The 23,994-nt window shown below is 36.3% G+C and overlaps 1 protein-coding gene across 15 annotated transcripts in view; it reads left to right on the forward strand.

Annotated features, from left to right (window-relative positions):
• The window catches only part of FHIT (fragile histidine triad diadenosine triphosphatase), a 1,472,927-nt gene that overhangs the window by 524,404 nt on the left and 924,529 nt on the right, over positions 1 to 23,994 (forward strand). The gene's annotated exons all lie outside the window — the stretch shown is intronic.

Genomic DNA, 23,994 nt, shown 5'->3' on the forward strand with positions numbered 1-23,994 from the left:
CCATTAAAAATAATGAAATAATGCCATCTGCAGCAACATGGATGAACCTAGAGTGTCTCATACTGAGTGAAGTAAAGAGGAGAAGAAATATTGTATGACATCCCTTAAATGTGAAATCAAAAAAGGAAGGAAACAAATGAACTTAAAAACAGAAGCGGACACAGAGAGTGCGCTTGTGGTTATCAGAGTCAGGGGCGTAAGGATGGAGATAAGGGATAGTTAGGGAGTTTGGGATGGACATGTGTACACTGCTGTATTTAAAATGGATAACCGACAAGGACCTACTGTATAGCACACAGAACTCTGCTCAATGTTATGTGGCAGCCTGGATGGGAGGGGAGTTTGGGAGAGCATGGATACATGTATATGTAAGGCTGAGTCCCTTCAGTGTTCACCTGAAACAATCACAACATTGTTTTTTAATCAGCTATGCCCCAATACAAAATAAGAAGCAAAAAATAAATAAATAAACCTACATGTCCCTACTTCAGTAGTCAGCTTGAAGGACAGTCACTGACTTACTTTGCATGTTTTCCTGTTGTCTGGAAAGGGTGAGTTGTGCTTTTGTTTCTTTTTTTTTGTTTCTACATGTTTAATTCTATTTTGGCAGCCATAGAATCTTCCTTCCCACTCTGTTTCAAGTAAAATATTCCAGGATAGGATCATTGCCAGACATGACATTTACATTGAGCTATTTTTTATGTTAAATATAAAACATGATACTTGAATAGTTTTTTAAAATCTGAGTTAATTTGCTAATTCGAAAGTGAACTAAATTTGTCTTTTTGCCTAAAGGAACTAAGGATCTAGCATAAGATAAAGAAAACTTTCTTTTTTTTTTTCTTAAATCATACTATAAATAGTTAGCATCCATATGAAACCAGAAAAGTTTTGCTAAATGTTTCAAGATGTTGGTGGAATAACATACATGCTGAGATACAGTACCACAGAAAGAATGAAAATAACTGTGATATCATAGAAATATAGAAAATTGGACTTTAAAACTTATTGCATATTTTAAAAGGTGAATTTATAGCTACTGAATAGATTGTCTCAATGATACCAGAATTTCCTATCTTCAATATGTCTACTGTCTTCAGCTCTTATAGAGTTGGTTTCTTATAGAGAGCTATAGCATCTTTAGTTTAGAAAAAAGACTTCATATTTTGGTAGGAGAACTGGCTAGGAAGTGCCTTGGAAATACAGATGCCCAGACTTCTTGTCAAGAGATTCTAACAACTTGAGATTCTCCAGTTCTGAGATACCCATGATTCACACAAACAATTTGTTAGAAATGCAAATTCCAAGCCACAGCCTTCAACAATTGTCTGCCTCTGTGCAAGATGTGCAGTGCACAACCTGGAGTACCATTTGGCTGGCCCTGCCTCACCCTCAGACTCGGCCTTAATAGTCCCATCTGGGATTTTAGGAGTGCATATTTTCTTTGCCTTCATTCTTTTAATTTTGTTTTCAGAGTTATTTAAATGTAGTTGATTTACAATGTGTTAGTTTCTGTTATGTGTGTGTGTATGTATGAATATGGAAACACATATATATATACATATATATTCTTTTTCACAATGGTTTATTATAGGACATTGAATGTAGTTCCCTGTGTGATACAATAGGATCTTGTTGTTTACTTGTTCTTATGTAATAGCTTGCATTTGCTATTCCTAAACTCCTTCATCATCCCTCCCTCAAGTCTATTCTCTATGTCTGTGAGTCCATTTCTTTTTTATGAATATGTTCATTTATGTCATATTTTAATCTCCATACATAAGTGATATCATATGGTATTTGTCTTCATCTTTCTAACTTAATTCACTTAGCATGATAATCTCTAGGTCCATCCATGTTGCTGCAAATGGCATTATTTCATTCTCTTTTTATGACTGAGTAATATTCCATCTTTTTTTTCCATTTATCTGTCAATGGACATTTAGGTTGCTTCCATGTCTTGGCTATTGGAAATAGTTCTGCTATGAATATAGCAGTGCATTTTTTTTTTAATTGTAGTTTTGTCCAGATATATACTCAGGAGTGTATTTGCTGGATCATATGGTAACTCTATTTTTAGTTTTGTGAGGACATGCCATACTATTTTCCATAGTGGCTGCACCAGTTTAGGAATGTGTATTTCTAACAAGCACTGCATATGATTCTGATACCACTGATTCAAGAATCATATTTTGAGAATCATAGCTCTAGAAATGTAGTTTGAAATAGGTTCTATGCATGGGCTATAAAGTGGGGCCATAGGTTATGCACTCAGATAAAGATTTAAGCAGATTTACTTAGGTTGGCCATGCTTTTTTTGACAGAGATATCCCATGTTGCTATATAGGCTCAGGCACTCCCAAGTTGCAGACAAACGAGTAACCAAATCTCTTTCTTGCATGGCTTTGCAGGAGAAAAGCCATAGCATTCATCATGTTACTGCTGGGTCTTGGAGCTGAGAGAAGCACAGGGTCTTTGCCTATTAGCAGGTCAAATAGATTCTCTTTGTCTTTAACTCTAAGGGATACCATTGCTGCTGCAAACATGAGCATGATCCTGAGAGGAAACCAACAGGCTTTAAATACTAAGGACCAGATAGTGAACATTGTAAGGAAATGTGGCTCTACTACTACCAGGCACTCTTGAATTAACATGCCCAGGAGATGAGGTGTAACATGGTGATGAACACTTTCTTTGTGTCCAACTAATTGTTTTTTGTCACCCAGATTTTGCGTCTAGAACACCATTTTTTTTTTTTTTAACTTCTTACTTTGTATTGGTTTTCCCTGGTGGCTCAGATGGTCAAGTGTCTGCCCACAATGTGGGAGACCCAGGTTCGATCCCTGGGTCGGGAAGATCCCCTGGAGAAGGAAATAGCAACCCACTACAGTATTCTTGCCTAGAAAATCCCATGGACAGAGGACCCTGCTAGGTACAGCCATGGGGTTGCAAAGAGTCAGACACGACTGAGCAACTTCACTTTTGTACTGGAATATAGCCAATTAACAATGTGATTGTTTCAAGTAGACAGAAGAGGGACTCAGCCATACCTATGCATGTACCCATTCTACCCCAAACTCCCCTCCCATCCAAGCTGCCTAGAACAGTAATTCTTAAAGCATGGTTCATAGGACCTGAGACCTTTCTAGGGTAACTGCGAAGTCGAAACTATATTGCCGTAATACTGTGGTTGTTGTTATTTGTCTTTTTTACTGTGTTGACATTTGCACTGATGATGCAAAAGCAATGGTGGGTAAAGTGTAGCATGGATCAAGGCATGGCACAAAACGGTGCTTTTGGTCTTTTATTTTTTACAAACATAAGTTATGGTTAAAAAAAAAAAGCCAATGTCTTCTAAAAATATCCTTGATGAAGCAGTAAAATTTATTAATTTACTTAGGTTTTGATTTTCAAAAACATCTCTTTTTAGCATCTGTGTGCTGATATAGGAAACATACATGAAGCATTGCTGCTGCATAATGAAGTATAGTTTTTGAGGAAAAAGCACTTGTATGACTGTTTCAGTTGTAAGCTGAGCTCATTGCTTTTATATGGAACAGTATTTTTTACTTGAAAGAACGATTGCCAGATGAGATATGGTTTTTCATACTTCAATATTTGTCGGACATTTTTTTTCAAAAATGCATAAAGTGAGCCTGTCACTTTAACTCAAGTCATTGGACAGTATTTGTTGCCAATGATCAAATTCAAGCTTTAAAGCAAAAATTAGAATTTTGGAAAACTTGTATCTGCCACCATGAACTTGACAGCTTCCCAATACTTAAAGATTTTTCTGATGAGATCTATGGCAATATTAACAAATGTGATTCTTTTTTACATCATATAATGAGATGTGTCAACGTTTGGAAGGTCTGCATAATTCAGTGAGCCAATAAATTCAACTAGAGCAATGCATGCTTTTACAAATTTCTGCATGGGGAAAGGATCCCTTCAAAGTGCAACAGAGGCCATGGATTTTCACATAATAGAGCACTAAAAGTTTATTGATACAGTTTCAGATTCCACACTGCAACTAACTCTTAAAGAAACTACCATTTGTCAAATTTTCATGCAGTATCAATGAAAAGGCTATTAAAATACTCCTTTTGGGGAAAGAGGGAGGGGCAAGGAAATGGCAGGGAATTAAAAGGTACAAACTATGATGTATAAAATAAGCTATAAGAATCTATTGTACAGCATAAGGAATATAGCCAATATTTTATGATAACTATACATGGAGTATAATCTATAAAAGTTTTGAATCACTATTTTGTACATCTGAAACTAATGTAATATTGTAAATGAGCTACACTTCAATTAAAAAAATAGTTCTCTTGGATCTTCTTGACTTACATCAATCCAAAACAATAGGTCATGCTGCTGATGCTGCTAAGTCGCTTCAGTCGTGTCCAACTCTGTGCGACCCCATAGACAGCAGCCCACCAGGCTCCCCCGTCCCTGGGATTCTCCAGGCAAGAACACTGGAGTGGGTTGCCATTTCCTTCTCCAGTGCATGAAAGTGAAAAGTGAAAGTGAAGTCTCTCAGTCGTGCCCGACTCTTAGCAACTCCATGGACTGCAGCCCACCAGGCTCCTGTGTCCATGGGATTTTCCAGGCAAGAGTACTGGAGTGGGTTGCCATTGCCTTCTCCAATAGGTCATGACACAATGTAGAGATATGAAAATCCACCAGCTTTCTATAAAGCTGAACATTGAAAAGATTTTCAAAATTCTGGAACAGTTTCACTCTTCTCACTAGCTTTTTCATTTTAGAAAGTGTGTTATACAGGCTAACATAAAATGAGTTTATTATTGTTAGTTTTATTTTTTTAATTTTTTGCTGTGCTGAGTCTTCATTGCTGTGCGGGCTTTTCTCTGGTTGTGGCGAGCGTGGGCTACTCTCTAGCTGTGGTGTTCGGGCCTCTCACTGCGGTAAGCTCATGGAAGGCATGAGCTCCATCGTTGTGGCAGATGGGCTCGATACTGTGGCTCACTGCTCTAGGGCACAGGCTCAGTTGTGGTGTGCTCAGGGTTAGCTGCTCCGCGCATGTGGGGTCTTCCTGGATCAGGGATTGAACCATGTCTCCTGCGCTGGTGGGCAGATTCTTTACCACTGAGCCACCAGCGAAGCCCTGAGTTAATTATTATTTTAAAATAAATTAGCAGTGTTTTGAAATATTGCCATTTAATTCCTAACATGGTAAATATTCTTAGATATAACCTGTATAAACAAAAGCTCTTTGGGGCCTTTAACAGGTTTTTGAGAGTGTGAGTGGATCTTGAGACCAAAATGTTTGGGAATTGCTCGCCTAGGAAAACATTAAGTAGTTTCACAGAATGTTCTGCCTTGATATCTTCAACAGAAATTGAGCAGCCAAGTACAAAAGGAAACATAAAACAAGAAGTGTTTAGGACATAAATAAGTTTAGAAATGCCATTAGCTACAGCCCCGTATGGAGAGTCATGGTTCATAATAGCACATTGAAGTTTGACCTTGAACTTTGTTCAACTTTCACTCTTTCCTACCCTTATTTGAACATGAATATATGTATACTGTTCCCTTGCCAATGAGTGTTATCATTTTAAATATTTTCCAACATGATACTTCAGAAAGTGATATGTCGTCATTCATTGACTTCTAAGGGTCAGTCATGTTTTCCTTCAGAGTAGCTTCCAGACAGTAACCTCTCTAGTCATGCCATCAGGAGTTGGGGGTTGTGTGGTAAGGTTTGTCAACCTCAGGATGTTTCACAACATTTTGGCTTTTTAGTTTTATAAGCTCAGGTTGTTTATCTGGCTTTGAAAGCAGGCAAACTCATGAAAACCTATGAAGATGTGAATGTGTTCATGGGGTTCCTTTAATGGCCTTGTGAAGAGGATTTTTGCTCGTGGACAGAAGGCAATTAACTCAGCAGACTGTGCCTTTGCTTGAAATGAATGTCCTTTTGGTAGGACCTGATTTGTCCTTTCTGAGTCAATGGTTACTCAGTCATACATGCTATCTGATTTGGTTCCCTCAGAGGAATTGCCCATTATCAAGGCTGTGGAAATAAGCAAAGTCAGTTTTATCACATGTTTCTCACAGTAAATGGTGATCAACTGGAATTCTAGTTTAGGAACTGGTTTGCTGATTATAATGCCTTCGTTCCTAGGACAAAATTGTTTTAAGTTAAACCTTGCTAGTGGTTGTATTTGCACTTCTAGGCATCTATACTAAGGAATAAACAATGTAATGTTAAAATCTATTTATAAAGATGCTTTCTATAGCAATTTTTAAAAAATATTTTATTTTTTGAGAAGTATAGAACAAAATGCAATTATTGCAGGGCAATTCCTCTACAATACTGTGTTGGCCTCTGCCATACATCTACATGAATCAGCCACGGGCATACGTATGTCCTGTCCCTTCTGAACCCCCCTCCCATCTCCCACCCCATCTACCCCTGCATAGTTTGTCACAGAACACTGGGTTGAGCTGGGTTGTAGCATTATTTTTAAAAACCAGAGTTGAAAACAACAGTTGACAAATGTGGAAACAATGAAAAACTATAGTATATTCACATAATAAAATGCCATATGGACGATAAAAGTCTGGTTTTGAAGAATATTTAAAGATATGGGATCATGTCCCCTAAATAATGTAAGTGAATGTAGTAAGATAAAAACATCATGATAAGCACTGTCAGATGGTGTTCCTGTTTATACCCATGATCATCTCTGAGCATGCTCCTTTCTCTTCATTCTTGCCAACTATGGGTGCTATTTTAAATAATGTTTTTCAGTGTGATAAGGTAAAAATGTTATGTCATTCTTACATTAAGGAGATATTCAACAGGGAAGACAAAGAACAGTAATTGGCATTTCCAGACTTGATTCTAATTGTAATATTATAGGTGGAACTTTAGCCGCACTAAGTACAGATGGACTCACTCTGATTACTGACGACTGACAGCTACCAGGATATGAAAGAAAGTTCTAGAGCCCAGAGAAGTGATTTGAGTCAAATTAAAAATAACCAGCAAAATCCTATGGTAGTCCGATTTAGTCGTTTATAATTCATCCTTGGCTAGATTAAATAAATACTACATTAAGGTCATCTCCATCCATCTGGAAAACCCGCATATAAACATTTAAAGAGACTGAGAGGCAGAGAGAGAATGTATTCCTGTCAGTCTCCCATGTGTCAGAGACTTTGTCATTATAAAGTTCTAGTAGATCATAGAATTATCTGTCAAGTGATTAAACTTGTCTGCACCATTCCTACTTCTTATATTCTTTCCTCAGAGCATGTACGCAAAAGGTTTGCAGAATGCCTGTGGGCTTTTTCAGAGCCACCAAAGGGACTTGTTGCCTGTTTCCATTCCCTGCCACTCACCACAGATGTGCCAGTCATGCCTACCTTAATCTTTTGTCATAGTCACACTGAAACCGGGTGGAATATTGAAGGAACTGTCAAAAATGTAGCTATGTGGAAAGAGTCAGAATTCAGTGTTGTTATTCAGAGTTTGCTTCCGGCTTGGGCTCCTGTCTGCATGGAGCAGGTTGGATGTCTAGTTTCAGCAATGCAATTAATTCTTGGACAAGATGAGAAAAGATGTAACTGCCACATTTGTATACACTTGGATGTTGCTTCACTAATTCATGCACTTATTTTCTTTGTGACTGCATCTGAAAGCATCTTCTGAGGGCTTTTTGTTGTTGATTTTTTTTTTTTTAATCTTTTGAGTGATGAAAATGGACAAAAACAGAATTCAGCAAAATGTAAATGAATCAAGCAAATGGGATGCAAGAATATATTGTACAGATCCGGAATGGAAATAGAGATATTTGTTCTTCCTTCTTTTGAGCAGAATCATAAAACTTTCCATGGTGCGTCAGTCGTTCTGTTTTACAGTCACTGTTGCCAGACGTTTAAAAGGTGATAAAAAGCATTTTTAAAATGTCGAGGTTATTGTTGTGTGTTCTGACAGTAAATAAGTGTTTATTCTAACACAGAGATTTGTCTTCTAACCCTGATATGGTCTTTTACAACCACTGTGAATTTCTTCTTTTTAAAATATTGATTTCACTTTGTACTTTTTTCTATAGTGCTGCCTCATCTGAGAATTATGATGATATCCCAGATGCAGATTTTAAAACTGTTCTGGACTAAACTGTGGAAAATGGCTATTGTTTTTTGAATAAAAGATTTTATGACCTGGCCTATGCATTGTTGAGATATGTTTTTGAGATTACTGTAACAGAAAATATATACTTCTAATATGTTCTCCTGGGGCTTCCTTAGTGGCTCAGTGGTAAAGAATCTGTCTGCCAATGCAGGAGATGCGAGTCTAATCCCTGGGTCAGGAAGATCCCCTGGAGAAGAAAATGGCAACCCACACCAGGATTCCTACCTGGAATATCCCATGGATAGATGAGCCTAGTGGGCTACAGTCCACGGGGTCGCAAAGAATCAGACGTGACTTAGTGACTAAACAACAACTACAGCAATGACAATATATTCTCTTTTAAAGGAAATATTATTTTCAAAACTTACTGTATAACAGAAGCCACACTATTGAAATAATTAACTAGGACTTGCTGGGATGGGAGAGTAGAGGCTAGATTGATGGTGAATGTGCAGGAAATGCATGAATAGCTTCTTAATTAAACTGTGGAATGTTTAGGCTCCTTTCCATAATTATGTAGTGAATTTTCAGTTTTAGTTGTATATGTATATTCTATTTAGAACTAAATGAATATGTTCTTCAAAGGCTTGCACATATTTACTGAAAACTATGGAATTCAAAATTTTATTTCTCTCTAAGGGACCTAGTAATAGCACAAAACCATCATAGCCAAGTGGTCCTCAGAGACCAACATTGAATTTTAAACTTTAGTTCAATAGAACTGCTTTTTAGAAAGCAAAATACTTAAAATCAGTATTAGTGTCCTTTGCTCCCATCGTGTTTCTCTTTCTTCCCTTATTTTTCTCACTCTCTTTTTCATAACCCTGTGGTGACCAGTCTTCACTTTATTAGCCTTGCAGCCTGATGTTGCAAGATGGCCAAGCTCCTCAATTCCTCTGGTCTCCATTCTGATCTGCTAAGAGAGGATTATTGATGGTCTTTACCATGTCCCTTTCATCTCTAGAGTTCTATGTTTATGTCTCCTTCCTCTTTTATCCTGCATTCATTATAGACTTACTATGAGGGTGAAGTACAAAAAGTATCATGAATGTAGTTTGAAAATTGTAATGCACTGTAGAAATATAAAGTATGGATGTGTTGCTCTCTGGTATCATTTTCTGTGGTTGTTCTTGTGTCTACACAAGATTGCATTTTCCTGGTGTGTGGGAAATCTTAAAAGAGTTTTCACGATGGACTTAACACGGTATGTGATAAGAAACACTCATGGATTGCTTTATTCCTAAGCCAGGGACTGTTTAGCTCTTGGATACTGTAGCAGTCATTTGAAGCTCAGCACCTACTTTTAGGCATTTCAGGAGGCTAAAGTATCAGAAAGGTAAAGTCAGGTATCTGAAGGTAAGAATATATTTCCAGTCTTTCAGGGAACCCATCAATGAGCAGTTGATGGTCAGTTGTGAGAACATTGTGTTTGAAAAGTAGCTATAAGGATTTATCACAGAATAGCCAGTAAACAAAGTATGACCCATGCCTGACTTGGACCACTGTTTTCTCTCCCTTTGATTTGTGCTTAAAAGACTGCTAGACTGATGTTGAAGAAATTAAGATGTGGAAGCTAATTGCAAAAAAGTTTCATAGTTGTTTTTATGTCTCTTAGGGCCTAGAGCAAACTCTTGATCCACGTAACAATAACCCCTTGAAATGCCATTTAGATTGGAAGTGCTGATGCAACACTAATGATTTTAGAGCAAATATGTTACTCTGATTTCTCCATCTGCTATGAATAAAAGGATATCAGTAGAAAGTCTGAGTTGTAAAGAAAATTGTTTTTTTAGAAATATTGAAGTTATTTTGAGATGTGTACAAGTATAAGGGGAGTGATTCTTTTATTTTTATGTGTTTATTTTAAAAATTTTATTTGTGTTTGATTAATTCAAGTTTATTTTTAAATTTTTGTTCAAGTATAGTTGCTTTACAATATTGTGTTAGTTTCTACTGTACAGCAAAGTGAATCAGCTGTATTCCTTTCTGTTTTAAATTTGTTCCCATTTAGGTCACAACAGAGCACTGAGTAAAGTTCCCTGAACTATACAGTAGGTTCTCATTAGTTATCTGTTTTATTCGTAGTAGCAATAGTGTATATATGTCAATCCCAATGTCCCAATTCAGCCCATACTTCCTTTGTCAAGTGTTTTAGAAAATAGAAACTTTATTGTAGCTCCATGGAAATGTTTAGAATTTTTTGCATAATTTTTTTTAAGACCCCGGTAAGTATCAAATGACCAGCCATCTAGGTTTTATTGTGACACATTCCTGATGATGCATGTGAAAACATTCCCTATGGGTTTCTTTAGAGATTCTAACCAGGGATAAGAGCTACTGCTCTGTCTTGACTAAGGAGTGGTTCTTTTCTTTCTTTGAGGATCGTCCTCATTTGATTCGGTCCCCATGTAGTAGTGTCAGAGGAATGGGCTATGTTCCCTCTTAGGTTCCTGGGCAGCTCTATCAATGAATACTGATATCGTTAGAATTTTGAAAAGATTCTATAGCCATCCATTTGAAAATTTAGATACAGTGATTCTTTAAGAATGTATGCAATGTCAATATTCACATAAGAAAAGTAAAAAATTTTACAATCATAATAATAGAAGAAAGTAGAAGATTGTTAAAGACATACAACTAAAACAGGCACCAGGCCCAAATAGTTTTATAGCTAAATTAAGTCTAAGCTTAAAAAGTAGATGCTCCCTATGGTTATCAATACCAAGCCATCCTACCTGTCTCCTGAGAAACCTGTATGCGGATCAAGAAGCAACAGTTAGAACTATGTATGGAACAACTGATTGGTTCAGTTGTACAGAAGTACAGCAGGGCTGTCAACTGTCATCTTGTTTGTTTAACCTATATGCTGAGCACATCATGAGAAATGCTGGGCTAGATGACTTACAAGTTGGAATCAAGATAGGCGGGAGGAACATCAACAACCTCAGATATGCGGATGATACCACTCTAATGGCAGAAAGCAAAGAGGAACTAAAGCCTCTTGGGGAGGGTTTAAGAGAAGAGTGAAAAAGCTGGTTTAAAACTAAATACTAAAAAACAAAGATCTGACCCCATTACTTCATGGCAAATAAAACGGGAAAATGTGGAAGTAGTGACAAATTTCCTCTTCTTGGGTTCTGAAATCACTTGGATGGTGACTGCAGCCATGAAATCAGAAGATGATTGCTTCTTGACAGGAAACCTAGATTATGAGTTGAAAAGCAGAGACATTACTCTGTTGACAAAGGTCCATATAGTCAAGGCTATGGTCTTCCCAGTGGTCATGTATGGTTGTGAGATCTGGACCATAAAGAAGGCAGAATGCTGAAGAATTGATGCCTTCAAAATGTGGTGATGGAGAAGACTCCTGAAAGTAACCAGTCAATCAAGGGAAATCTATCCTCAATACTGGTAGGAAGGACTAATGCTGAAGAGGAAGCTCCAGTATATTGGTCATCTGATGTGAAGAGCTGACTCATTGCAGAAGTCCCTGATGCTGGGAAAGATTGAGGGCAGAAGGGGAAGAGGGCATGAGAGGATGAGATGGCTGGATAGTATCACTGATGCAATGGACGTGAACTTTGGCAAATTTTGGGAGATGGTGTGGGACAGGGAGGCCTGGCATGCTGCAGTCCGTGGGGTCGCAAAGAGCCGGACATGACTGGGTGACTGAACAGCAGGAACAACAATAAATGGTTATTCAACAGTTAAGACTATGGAGAAGGAAAGAAGGGACCTCAAGTCACTGTGTAAATCTAGTGTAACTTTATATCAAAACCTAAATCCCATCTGCTTATGAAGATATAATAAAATATTTTATTTCAAAAAGCATAAGCTACTTCAGAATTGGAAACTTATCTATACCATTATAGATAAATACCATTCATCACATTCAGTTCAGTTTAGTCCCTCAATTGTGTCTAACTCTTTGTGACTCCATGGACTGCAGCACACCAGACCTTCCTGTCCATCACCAAACCCAAAGTTGACTCAAATTCGGGTCCATTGAGTCGGCAATGCCATCCAACCATCTCATCCTCTGTCGGCCCCTTCTCCTCCCACCTTCAATCTTTACCAGCATCAGGGTCTTTTCCAGTGAGTCATTGCTTCACATCAAGTGGCCAAAGTATTGGAGTTTCAGATTCAACATCAGTCCTTCCAATGAATATTCAGGACTGATTTCCTTTAGGATAGACTGGTTGGATCTCCTTGCAGTCCAGGGGACTCTCAAGAGTCTTCTTCAATACCACAGTTCAAAAGCATCAATTCTTTGACGCTCAGCTTTCTTTATGGTCCAACTCTCACATCCATACATGACTACTGGACAAACCATATCTTTGATGAGACGGACCTTTGTTGGCAAAGTAATGTCTCTGCTTTTTAATATGCTGTCTAGGTTGGTTATAACTTTTCTTCCAAGGAGCAAGCATCTTTTAATTTCATGGCTGCAGTCACCATCTGCAGTGATTTTGGAGCCCCCCAAAATAAAGTCTGTCACTGTTTCCATTGCTTCCCCATCTATTTGCCACGAAGTGATGGGACCAGATGCCATGGTCTTCCTTTTCTGAATGTTGAGTTTTAAAGCAACTTTTTCACTCTCCTGTTTCACTTTCATCAGGAGGCTATTTAGTTCTTCACTTTCTGCCATAAGGGTGGTGTCATCTGCATATCTGATGTTACTGATATTTCTCCCTGCAATCTTGATTCCAGCTTGTGCTTCATCCAGCCCAGCATTTCTCATGATGTACTCTTCATAGAAGTTAAATAAACAGGGTAACAATATACAGCCTTGATGTACTCCTTTTTCTATTTGGAACCAGTCTTTTGTTCCATGTCCAGTTCTAACTGTTGCTTCTTAACCTGAATTCAGATTTCTCAGGAGGCAATTCAGGTCGTCTAGTACTCCCACCTCTTGAAGAATTTTCCACAGTTTGTTGTAATCCATACAGTCAAAGTCTGACGTAGTCAATAAAGCAGAAATAGATATTTTTCTAGAACTCTCTTGCTTTTTTGATGATCCAGTGGATGTTGACAATTTGATCTCTGGTTCCTCTGCCTTTTCTAAATCCAGCTTGAACATCTGGAAGTTCACGGTTCACGTACTGTTGAAGCCTGGCTTGGAGAATTTTTTGAGCATTACTTTGCTAGTGTGTGAGATGAGTGCAATTGTGCCATAGTTTGAGCATTAGCATTCATCACATTAGCAGATTAAAAGATAAAGATAATATGATTATATCAATACATGTTGTGCTAATTTCCTAGGCTGCTATAAAATTATCAAACTGGGTAACTTAAAACAAAAGGAATGCCTTTTCTCACAGTCCTGGATGCCAGGCATGCTAACGGGAGGAAGCTCTCTCTGAAGTGTGTAAAGGGATGATCCTCCCTTGCCTCTTCCTAGTTTCTAGTGGTTGCTGGCAGTCATGTGGGTTCCTTGGCCTGTAGATACGTTACTTTCATACCTGCCTTTGTCATCAGGTGGAGTTCTTGCTTATCTGTCTATGTCTCTATTTTCTCCTCTGAGAGGATGCCAGTCACTAGATCAGACCCCAGTCATTGGATTAGAGCCCTAATTCAGTATGACCTCATCTCGGTTTAACTAAGCACCTATGCAAAGACACCATTACAAAATAAAGTTACCAGGTGGCAATAAATTTGGGGAGGATTCTATTCAACCCACTACACATGCTAAAAAGGAATTTGATACAATTTATTAGTAATTTCTAATAACTTCCTAAGTATAACAGGCATAATGGAAGTTAATGAAACATAATAGAGAATATTTATAAAAAGTCACTGTCACATTATATTAAACAGTGAAATTTAAAAGCCAGTTGTCTTAAGATCAGGAAAAGTGCAGAGAGAAATTTGCTGTCAACACTGTAACTTAGCACTATATTGTGGGTTCCATATGATGTAATTAAACAATGAAATTAAGCAATATAAACATTGGAAAAAATTGGACACAGTTATTTTCATTTTCAGATATGATTATGTTCCTAGAAATGTTAAGACTCTGTTACAGACTATTACTCAGGAAACATGTAAGGGGGATGGCCACAAGGTAAATATATGAAAAGCAAAACTTTTGCACCTTTAATAACCAGTTACATAGAATTAGAAAAAATTGACTTATGTAAACAAAAATATAAAATTCTTAGTAATAAATTTAACAATAAAAGAAAATCATACTATATTTTCTAATGTTTCCAAATATAAGATTCCTTTTTAAAATAATACATATGTTAATGGAATTCCAGTCAGAATGGCAACAGATTTTTATTTTGACTCTTCCTTCTAGGTACTAAAACTTCATATAGAGTTGCTGTTATGAAAACAGTATGTTATTGGCCATGAGAAATTGATCGCTGGAATAGAAAAAAGTCAGAAACCAATCAAATATGTAAAAATGAGCTGAATATATAGTCAAAGTGGCTTTTTCATTTAGTGGGAATTGTATGTCGGTTTAAAAACTGATGTAAAGGCTGGCTTTTCAAATGTATTTTGTAAATGATATCCTTCTATTTTCTCCATGAAATTTATGAATTAAAGATATAAACAATATAAATATAAGAAAATTAGGAACTCTCCTCTACATTGATGAGATAACATTTATACACCATATTTGAAAAAAAAAATGGCTAGAAATAACTAATTTGCACTTTAGAAATTGGAAAATTTAAATGACCAGTAGATTTAGGAAAATCTGCTCAACCTAACTAGTAGTTATGGAAATACAAATTCATATTATAATGATGAAGTAAAAAGCTTTCATATCCTGGTAGATCTGGAAGTAGTTATCAAAATTAATGGCATACCTGCTCTTTGACATGGTACCTTTACTATTAAGAGTCAGTATCATATAAAAATGTCTAGTCAAGTATGTTTGTTGTATTGTTTATAGTGGCAAAAATAAAGCTGAAATTAACCAAAAAATAGCTCATTAATTGGGAAATTACTGAACATATTTATAATTGTTCCATGGACTATTTTGCAATGAATAAAAGTAATTAGGTAGATCTATATGTCGTGTCAAATGTGTCCATAATTAAGTAACTGAATAGTACTCAGGAAAGTATGAGCCTATTAAAATTAAAAGGAAGGAGTGCCTCTGTATACAAATTTGCTTGTATCTATTTTGTATGAAGCTAGAGAAAGAAGTGGAAAGATGAATAAGTACTTGTACTTTTTGTTTTTTATTATTTACCATGGGAAAATGAGATTGGGAATAGAGCTGGGGAAAATATTGGTTTATTTTATGTGTTTTTATTTAATTTGTTGAAACAAAAATGTATTTGTTAACATATACATGTATGTGTTTTTTATTTTATTTGTTATGTTTGAGTGTGTATTATTTCTAAAGTTAAAATAATTATGAATTCTCTTTAACATTTTTGTATATGTGTATGCATGCGTGCATGCTAAGCTGCTTCATTCATGCCCAACTCTTTGCAACCCAATGGACTGTAGCCTGCCAGTCTCCTTTGCTTATGGGATTCTCTAGGCAAGAATAGTGGAGTGAGTTACAGTGCCCTCTTCCAGGGTTATATGTGTATGGATTTATCTTAAATCCTCATGGTTTTATTGTTTTTTAAGTTAATGCTTTTACCTCATTGAAAAACAGGCAAAATATTTGAATGGTAATTCACAAAGGAAAAGATATAAAAGCACTAGTAAAACTTTCAGCTTCATTAGTCAAAGCAATGATAAATAGAGCAATAATGAGATTTTTCTTAGATTGTCAACTGTCAAAAAAATTAATGCTTCTCACTGTTATGCAGAGTTTATAGTGTTAAACACTGAGTATGTACAACACTTGGTAAACCTTCTGGAGGGCAGTTTGGCAATATTAACTTAAAAACTCTGATAATGTTCATCCTTTCCTGTCCAGCCACACTACTTCCAGAAAGTGATCCTGAGAACATAATTGTGAAGATATGCATGTGGGATTTTCACTAGAGCTTTGTTTATAATAATGAAAAAGTTCTAAATCTCTATATTCATAAGTAGTAAAGTGTTTAAGTAAATACATTTGCAAGTTGTATTACAACTATGTACACACGTACAGCCACACATACAAAGTTACATAGTTATAATGAAAATTCACATTCGATGGTGTAAGATGGTATAAATCTCCATTTGTCCCCTGAAGAACACATTGTGGGTAATATTCATTGTTTCCTGGAATGCAGTCAACATTTCCTTTCCACACATTTATGACACAGAGAGATATGCATAAAGTAGTTGATTAGTGTGTTAGGTTCCAATTATTGCATAGTATGATCCCTCTTTAGATATATTTATACATTAAAATGAATGGAAATATACATAATAGACTTAACACTAGTTTTCTCTGGATGATGTGGTAATAGATTATCTTCTGTATTTTCCTGTATTTTTTTTAACTTTTGGAAATAAGCTTCTTGTACTTTTGCTATACATTGTATCTCTTAAAACATCTTGATTTTAAAAAAAGACATAAAATACTGAACTGGAAAAGTTTAAAAAATTAAGAGCGGCAAGGAGAATAGTAAAAGAAAAATAAGGTAAAAAATATATAGACTCAGTGAAGAAAGTACTGCTGTTAATAATCTCATAGTACAAGCTGTTAGTTGATAATGTAAGGCGTACAGAGGGGACTTTGGAAAAATCTGTTTTGAGTCTCTTGTACTTAAACACTTGACCTTTCTGGATTGGCTGTCTTGCCATAGGCAGCTTAACAGGGGATTCTTCACTACATGTTTACTTTATCTCATTTGTTTGGGGGTGGGGTTTCCAGTTTTTCTCCGGGGAGTAAATTACTTCATGTAGCTAATTCTCAAACACTTATCTCAGAAGCTGCACACTTTTCTGATAGAAGGCAAATGTCATGACTGAAGGCATGGGACAGAACCTGATTGATATTCCTAACATGCATCTTTTATTTTCTGGAAGCCAAATCTGCATTCTTTGGAGTGGTATAGAATGTCAGTACAAATGCTCTATCTATGCTGAACCTGGTGGAGTGGGAAAAAAAAAAAACCCACATTCCACTTCTTTATTTAGAGTTTGCTTTGAGAACGGCAAGCACTATTTGAAAGGTCATCCCATTTCAAGTAGCAGATGGATAGGAAAAAAAAGACTCTGGCTTTTACAAACAATTTAATTGAATTCTCCTTGCCATTTCTACAGGCAATTCAAGATATTTTTTAAAGCATTGATCCATAATTATCTTTTAGAGTGGTTAGTATTGTTAGACAGATGTGTAATTCTTCATGTATGAGAGAGCGATATAGCATCCATTTTACCTATTTGATTGTCTTTTCCTTTCCTGTACAAACAAATGCACACAATAAAAGGAAAATAATTGCTTTAAAAAAAGATCAGATTAAAAATTTTTTTTCAGATTTGTTTCTGACTTGAAGCTCTCCTTTCGTAAAACTGTGGCTGTATTTATAAAGGTCAACTTCTTTGCCTCCCTGTAAGTAAATTATAATTTGCATCTGTGCCTACTTTATTTAAGTCCTTGGACACAAGGACCCTGGGGTTTAGTCACAAACCATGAGACACAGATTTATCATATTAATAGAATATAAAACAAGTATGACCAAGACTTCTAAGAAAACATTATATCTTTGGTTTATTTTGCCCCCTTTTAAAATATGTATTTATAATCTAACTGCTTTTCCAATTAAGGTAAGTGTGTGCCAGATTTTAATAAAATTAAGGACTCCCAGTTAAATTTGAATTTCAAATATGCAGTGAATACTTTTATGACTTGTGTATGAGTCCTTTGTTCGATCCCTGGTTCAGGAAGATCCCCTGGAGACAGAAATGGCAATCCACTCCAATATTCTTGCCTGGGAAATCCCATGGACAGAGGAGCCTGGTGGGCTACAGTCTATGGGGTCGAATCCAAGGGGTTGTTAAGAGTCGGACATGACTTAGCGACTAAACAACAACAATAACAACAAATGGCCTATGTAATAGACTGGAGAGTTATCTCAGATAGAAGATCCTATTTAAATACAGTTGTGAAATATAGTTAGTATAGGTGAATATACATGAGACGTAGTTGAATGAATGATTGTAAATGAACACCCATGTCAAGGTTTATTCAGATCAAGACCTAGAAAATTCCCAGTGTCCCAAGAGTCCCAGGAAAACCCTCCCAGTCTCAGTCCTTTCTCTGACATCTTAGAGGTAGTCACTACACTGTTCTTTGCAATGATTATTTCATTTCATTTCTTCATTATTTAATCATTAGTGGGTATACTACTAGGGGGTTTCCTGGGTGGCACTAGTGGTAAAGAACTGGCCTGCAAATGCAGAAAGCAAAAGAGATAGATGCAAGTTCGATCCCTGGGTCAGAAAGATCCCCTGGAGGAGGGCATGGCAACCCATTCCAGCATTCTTGCCTGGAGAATCCCATGGACAGAGGAGCCTGGCAGGCTACAGTCTATAGGGTCACAAAGAGTCAGACACGACTGAAGGGGCTAAGCATGCATACATATATTTATACTTCTAATTACTATAAGTTTTACATGTTTTAATTTTCATATACATGGATCACACTGCATTCATCCTTTAAAAGTAAAATGTTAATAAATCAATCCAATTTGGGAATAAATACTAGTGCTGTCTCTCCATAAATTTATGAAATAGACAACCCTGTTAAGTTAGAATGTAGTTGAGTTTGCTATGTAGCAAAGGCTGAAGGGTAGTTATTTAAAAGAAATCTTAATGACTTTACTGATTTAATGGTGCCAAAAATATTTGCATTTTAAAAATACTCTTCCTTCAAAGTGTCCCCCCAAGCCTCATTGATTTTCCAGATTGTTGGGCCAATCCAGTGGTATTTTCACTGGATTTCAGTTTCATTGCTATCAGTGGAATAAATCACATCACCAACCTATCTAAGGTCATAATGTTCAGCCATAAATGGATAAAGTCTTTTGATTTATTATTCATGTAGATAACAATACTCAGGATGAGGAAGGAACATTCCCTTTTATATCATAAATTTTGTCTGGTGACATTTAAAAAATGTCTTCCAGAGCCCAGACCTCTGATCCATGGACTTTCTTTCCTTTTGTTAATGGTACCATATTTTTCTTTCCTCATTTCTCCTTTATCTCCTTAATACTGAAGGTGGCACATTTTCCAAGTTCCTTTGAAGAGAAACCATTATGTGAGCAAAATTAATAAAGAGTAATTTAAAAACAGATCTCTAAATGTTCTAGGAAACAGGCAGTTTTGCATGGCAAACACTTGAACTCAGGGGTGATTTATTATTCATTTGACTATGGTGAATAATCAGGATTTGCATGGTAAATTGGAGTTATTGAGATTTTTCTTTATCCTAAAGAAGTTTGAGAATGTATGTCTTTAAAATTTGAATTTACTGGAATTCAAGTTTCAAGAGACAGAGAACTTTCTACCTAGAAGGAACCTTGAAAATGACACTTTTAAGTTCTCTTTATAATATATATAAAACTTTGAATGTTTTAGAAAAACTGGATTGATAATAGAGATTTTAGGAGGGTGCATTGGTATAGAAGAGATTGTTTCCTCCTTTCCTTTTCTCCTGCCTCCTTCTCTCCTTCTCTCTCTCCCTTCCTTTTTTTTCTTTCTCTTGTTTTTTCTTTGAAAAGAGTAAGACCCTTTACTCAGAGAAAATCTTGCCAAAAGCTCAATACATGAAATAAAGCTATTCTTTTTGAATAGAGAGTGGGGCTGGACCCTGCATGCCTTAACTTTTCTCTACCACATGGACCCTCAGAGTACCCTACCGAGACCTTGGTTTTCCATGATCACAGTTTAAAAGCTGAAGAGAGCTGAATAACTTATTAATCAACACATTATGTGCCAGGTGCTCTCCTAAACATTTTATAAATATTAACTCATTTAATTCTCAAAATAACTGATGGCTATTATTATTATCCTCATTTTACAGATGGGGAAAGTGAAGCACAAAGGAGTTAAATAAGTTTCCTGAGATCACACAGATATTAAATGGCAGGACCTGGACAGTCTTGTTTCAGAATCCTGCTCTTACCCAGAAGGCTTTGCAGTTTCTCCCTAGAAGCAGCAGTAATATGCAATGATTATTAGGTGTTATGCATTATACTAGGAGTTTTGCATGTTTTATCATAGCCTATGCTCCCAAAGTAGCCAGAGAGGTAACGATATTATCCCCAGTATATGGATGCAGGAAATGAGGCATAAGGAAGTTTCATAGCATTCCTTTTAGGTGGAAACCCAGGGTTTGAACCTTCATAGTTTGGCTTCAGAGCCCATGCTATTAACCACTTGTGTCATAGGCTCCCATAAGAGTGAAAATATTTGTTTGTTGTTAAAGAGTCATGATGCTTTTCATTTTCCTTCATGTTGAGTTCACATTGTCTAACAGTACCAAGAGGAGCCTCCCAGTTCCCTCTACCAGGGCAGGGTCACGCCCAGAGAAAATTTAGCATCTTAGTGTTCCCTCCTGGTGCTGCTTAATTGCTCAGTTCTGTCTGACTCTATGCGACCCCAAGGCTACAGTAGCCCAACAGGCTCCTCTGTCCATGGGAATCTCCAGGCCAGAATACTGGAGTGGGTAGCCATTCCCTTCTCCAGGGGATCTTCCTGACCCAGGAATCTAACTGGGGTCTCCTGCATTGCAGGCAGATTCTTTACCAGCTGAGCTACTAGGGAAGACCTAGTGTTTCTTACCTTATATCTGTTCTCAAATTTGCCTTCTGATCCTTCTCAAATTAGCCTGCTTAATTTTCTCAGTATTTTCTTCATCTCTACTAAGCAATGAATGCCATCAAGTAATCATACTTTCCTGACAAAGATTGATGGCTCTCCTCTATCTATCTCCTCAGTCTATGTTTTGACTTAATCCTCCTGGATATGTAACGTCTTTGTCTTGTTTGATAATTTCAGTTGTAGAAATATTAGACCCTATTGCAGACTAATAGTAGAGAACCTTTCTCTTCATTCAATGCTAGTCCAACTACAGAACTATGCATCTAGAACAGTTATATCTAGCGTACAAGCATAAGGTGATTCTTATAGTAGGAGCAAAGAGAAGCCCGATGGTGGTGTAAGATCTAGTGCACATGGGTGAATGAGTTTATGCTGTTCACTGACCTGGGTTGTGCTTTGGCCTTTTATCTGCTGGGCGGAAATTTTGTAGGAGAAGCAAGGTCTTGTGAAGAGTGTTGGCTGCCATGTGACCTTCAATACTGGCAAGGTAGAAAGCAGTGCTGTGTTAACTATAATAATGTGTTCCTTTTAGGAATTATAGTTTATTGCTTAGGACTTAATATGCCTTTGTCAATTTCCTCTTAATATTTACCAATGACTTTAGCTTCTTGAGTTAAATCTTGAGTAAACATGGTGATTTCCAGGAACCATTGAATAGAGAGATACCTATTGAGGCAAATCAAAACATATGGAAATCTCAGTCCCCGATGCCTCCTATCCAGAGAGAGAGCAGCATTTGAGAATGTGATCTTTTACTTCTTCCCCGAGGAAAAGTAGTGCTACAAAATTAAAATAGATAGGCCATGACTCTATCAATTTAAAGGTAAAAGAATTCTTACAGTTAGAAAGACATGCTCATATTATATAAAGGTACAATTTCTTCAGATTGTATTCACTCATGAAGGAGTAAATTAGTAGAATCAGCACCTTACTCAGAAAGAGATGGAGGAATACATTAGATTAAATTGATTCCTGATAGTAGCCCCTGACATAACTGTTCTCAATTTGCTATAAAATACTCATATATATATATATATATGTATATATATATATATAAAATACTCATATATAAATATATATTTATTTTAAAGTTTAAGAGGTCAGAAGTCTGAAATGGGTGTCATCAGGATTAAATCAAGGTGTTGGTGGGCTGAATTTCTTTCTGGAGTCTCGAAGGGAGAACCTGTTTCCTTCTCTTTTCCAGCTTCTAGAAGTTGCCCGCATTCCTTGACTTGTGGTCCTCTTTCACGTTCAAAGCCAGCAATGGCCAAGTTATCTTTCTCATATTCTGTCACTCTGAGGCTTCTCTCTTTTCATATTTAAGGGCAATACATTGAGTCCACCTAAATAATAACGGATAATCTATTTTAAGGTTAAATAATTAGTGAGGCTTCTCTCTTTTCATATTTAAGGGCAATACATTGAGTCCACCTAAATAATAACGGATAATCTATTTTAAGGTTAAATAATTAGAGACCTTAGTTCCATCTACCAACTTAATTCTTCTTTGTCATGTAACCTAACAAGTTCTAAGGATTAGGTTGCAGACATTATTCTGCCTATTACATGTGGGTATAATATTTTTGGAAGTACATTTACATCAATATCTGTCATGGTTAAAACTCCATAGCTATGCTAAAGATGAAGGGAGCCTTGGGAATTCTTGTTTTGTTTGTTTGCTTGTTTTTGTATTCAGATTGGACATGGATCTAAACAGTGGAGCTAAAAATTCTACCTCAAGTCAGGGAGCTTCACTAGATGAAAAACCTACTAGAGGCTGGGAATTAGGATATAAGTTCTACAAGGCAAATTATGATCCACCTGTAGGGGATTCAAATAAAGACACGTAGGTAAAGACAATCACAATTTCTCTCTTGGCAAACACTGGTTCTTTCATGATAAGCTGAAAATTAAAAAATCATGATGGACAAGAAAAAGGGAACAGTGTCTGAGAGGCAGAGTAACTTCCCAGGATGACTTGTGATAAGAATGTGAAAGAATTTCTAGAAGTTCAACATCCTCAATAACTTCAAGATACAGAAAGACATGTGAGAGAGTAAGCTAAGACTGAAAGATAGCAAGATGATTGGAAAAGGAGACAAGTTAGACAAGAAAACATGGCAAAGAAACCAGAATGTCATACAATTAAAATCTGCATTAGAAACTGGAAGAAAAATCAACATTTAAATTATATGTATATCACTAATTTCGAAGGAAAATTGTTATGTTATGTCAAAATGAGGAAAGAAAACCAATAAAAGTTAATGAAATAGAGAAGATTAAAAATACAGAAGACAGAGCTCATAGACTTAAACATTAGACAAAATATAAGAATTATAGATGTACTTGGGGCAATGATTGGAACACAGGTGATAATCAAAAATTAATAAAAGCTCTTTTGAATTAAAATAAAAAGAAAACCAAAAAAGCCTCAGTATACAAATTGAAAGAACTTTCCATATTCTAGGCAACAGTAATGAAAAGGATTCCATTACCATAACAACTTGGCAATTTCTTTTTTTAATTACAACAATAAAGAAAAAAAATCCTTTAAATATGTAGGCAAGGAAAACAATTTACCTTACAAAGAAGCAGCAGTCAGACTGGCCCTTTTTAAAATGTCACACTATATATAATAATAGGTGCTATTGCTATAAAATCTAAAAAAAATTTTGCTTGGAACAGTTTGTAAGAGTGTGCCCAAGAAAGGTAAATAGAATCAAGTTTCTTTCACTTGTAAAAATAACAGGAAGAAATTCTCAAATATGCAAGAAAGAGGAAAACATTAAACCTCTTTATTAGGGAAATGACATAAAGATATAGGCCACATCAGTGCTACTCAACGTGAGGTTCAGGGCTCAGTAACATCAGCATTATCTGGAAACCAGTACAACCCCAAACCTCCTGAAGCTAAGTTCTGTGGCTGGATTGCAGCTATCTCATGTTAACAGTCTTTCAAGGAGATTCTTACATGCATGGAAATTTAGGAAGTACTGGTTCAGGTGACTGAGAGAGAAATCAAATTTAAGAATTCAGTAATGGAAGTAAATGATATTAAGGAATTGATGATTAATAATGAAACCAATTAAAAG

Source organism: Odocoileus virginianus, chromosome 26, assembly GCF_023699985.2.
Source record: "Odocoileus virginianus isolate 20LAN1187 ecotype Illinois chromosome 26, Ovbor_1.2, whole genome shotgun sequence".
Taxonomy (NCBI): Eukaryota; Metazoa; Chordata; class Mammalia; order Artiodactyla; family Cervidae; genus Odocoileus; species Odocoileus virginianus.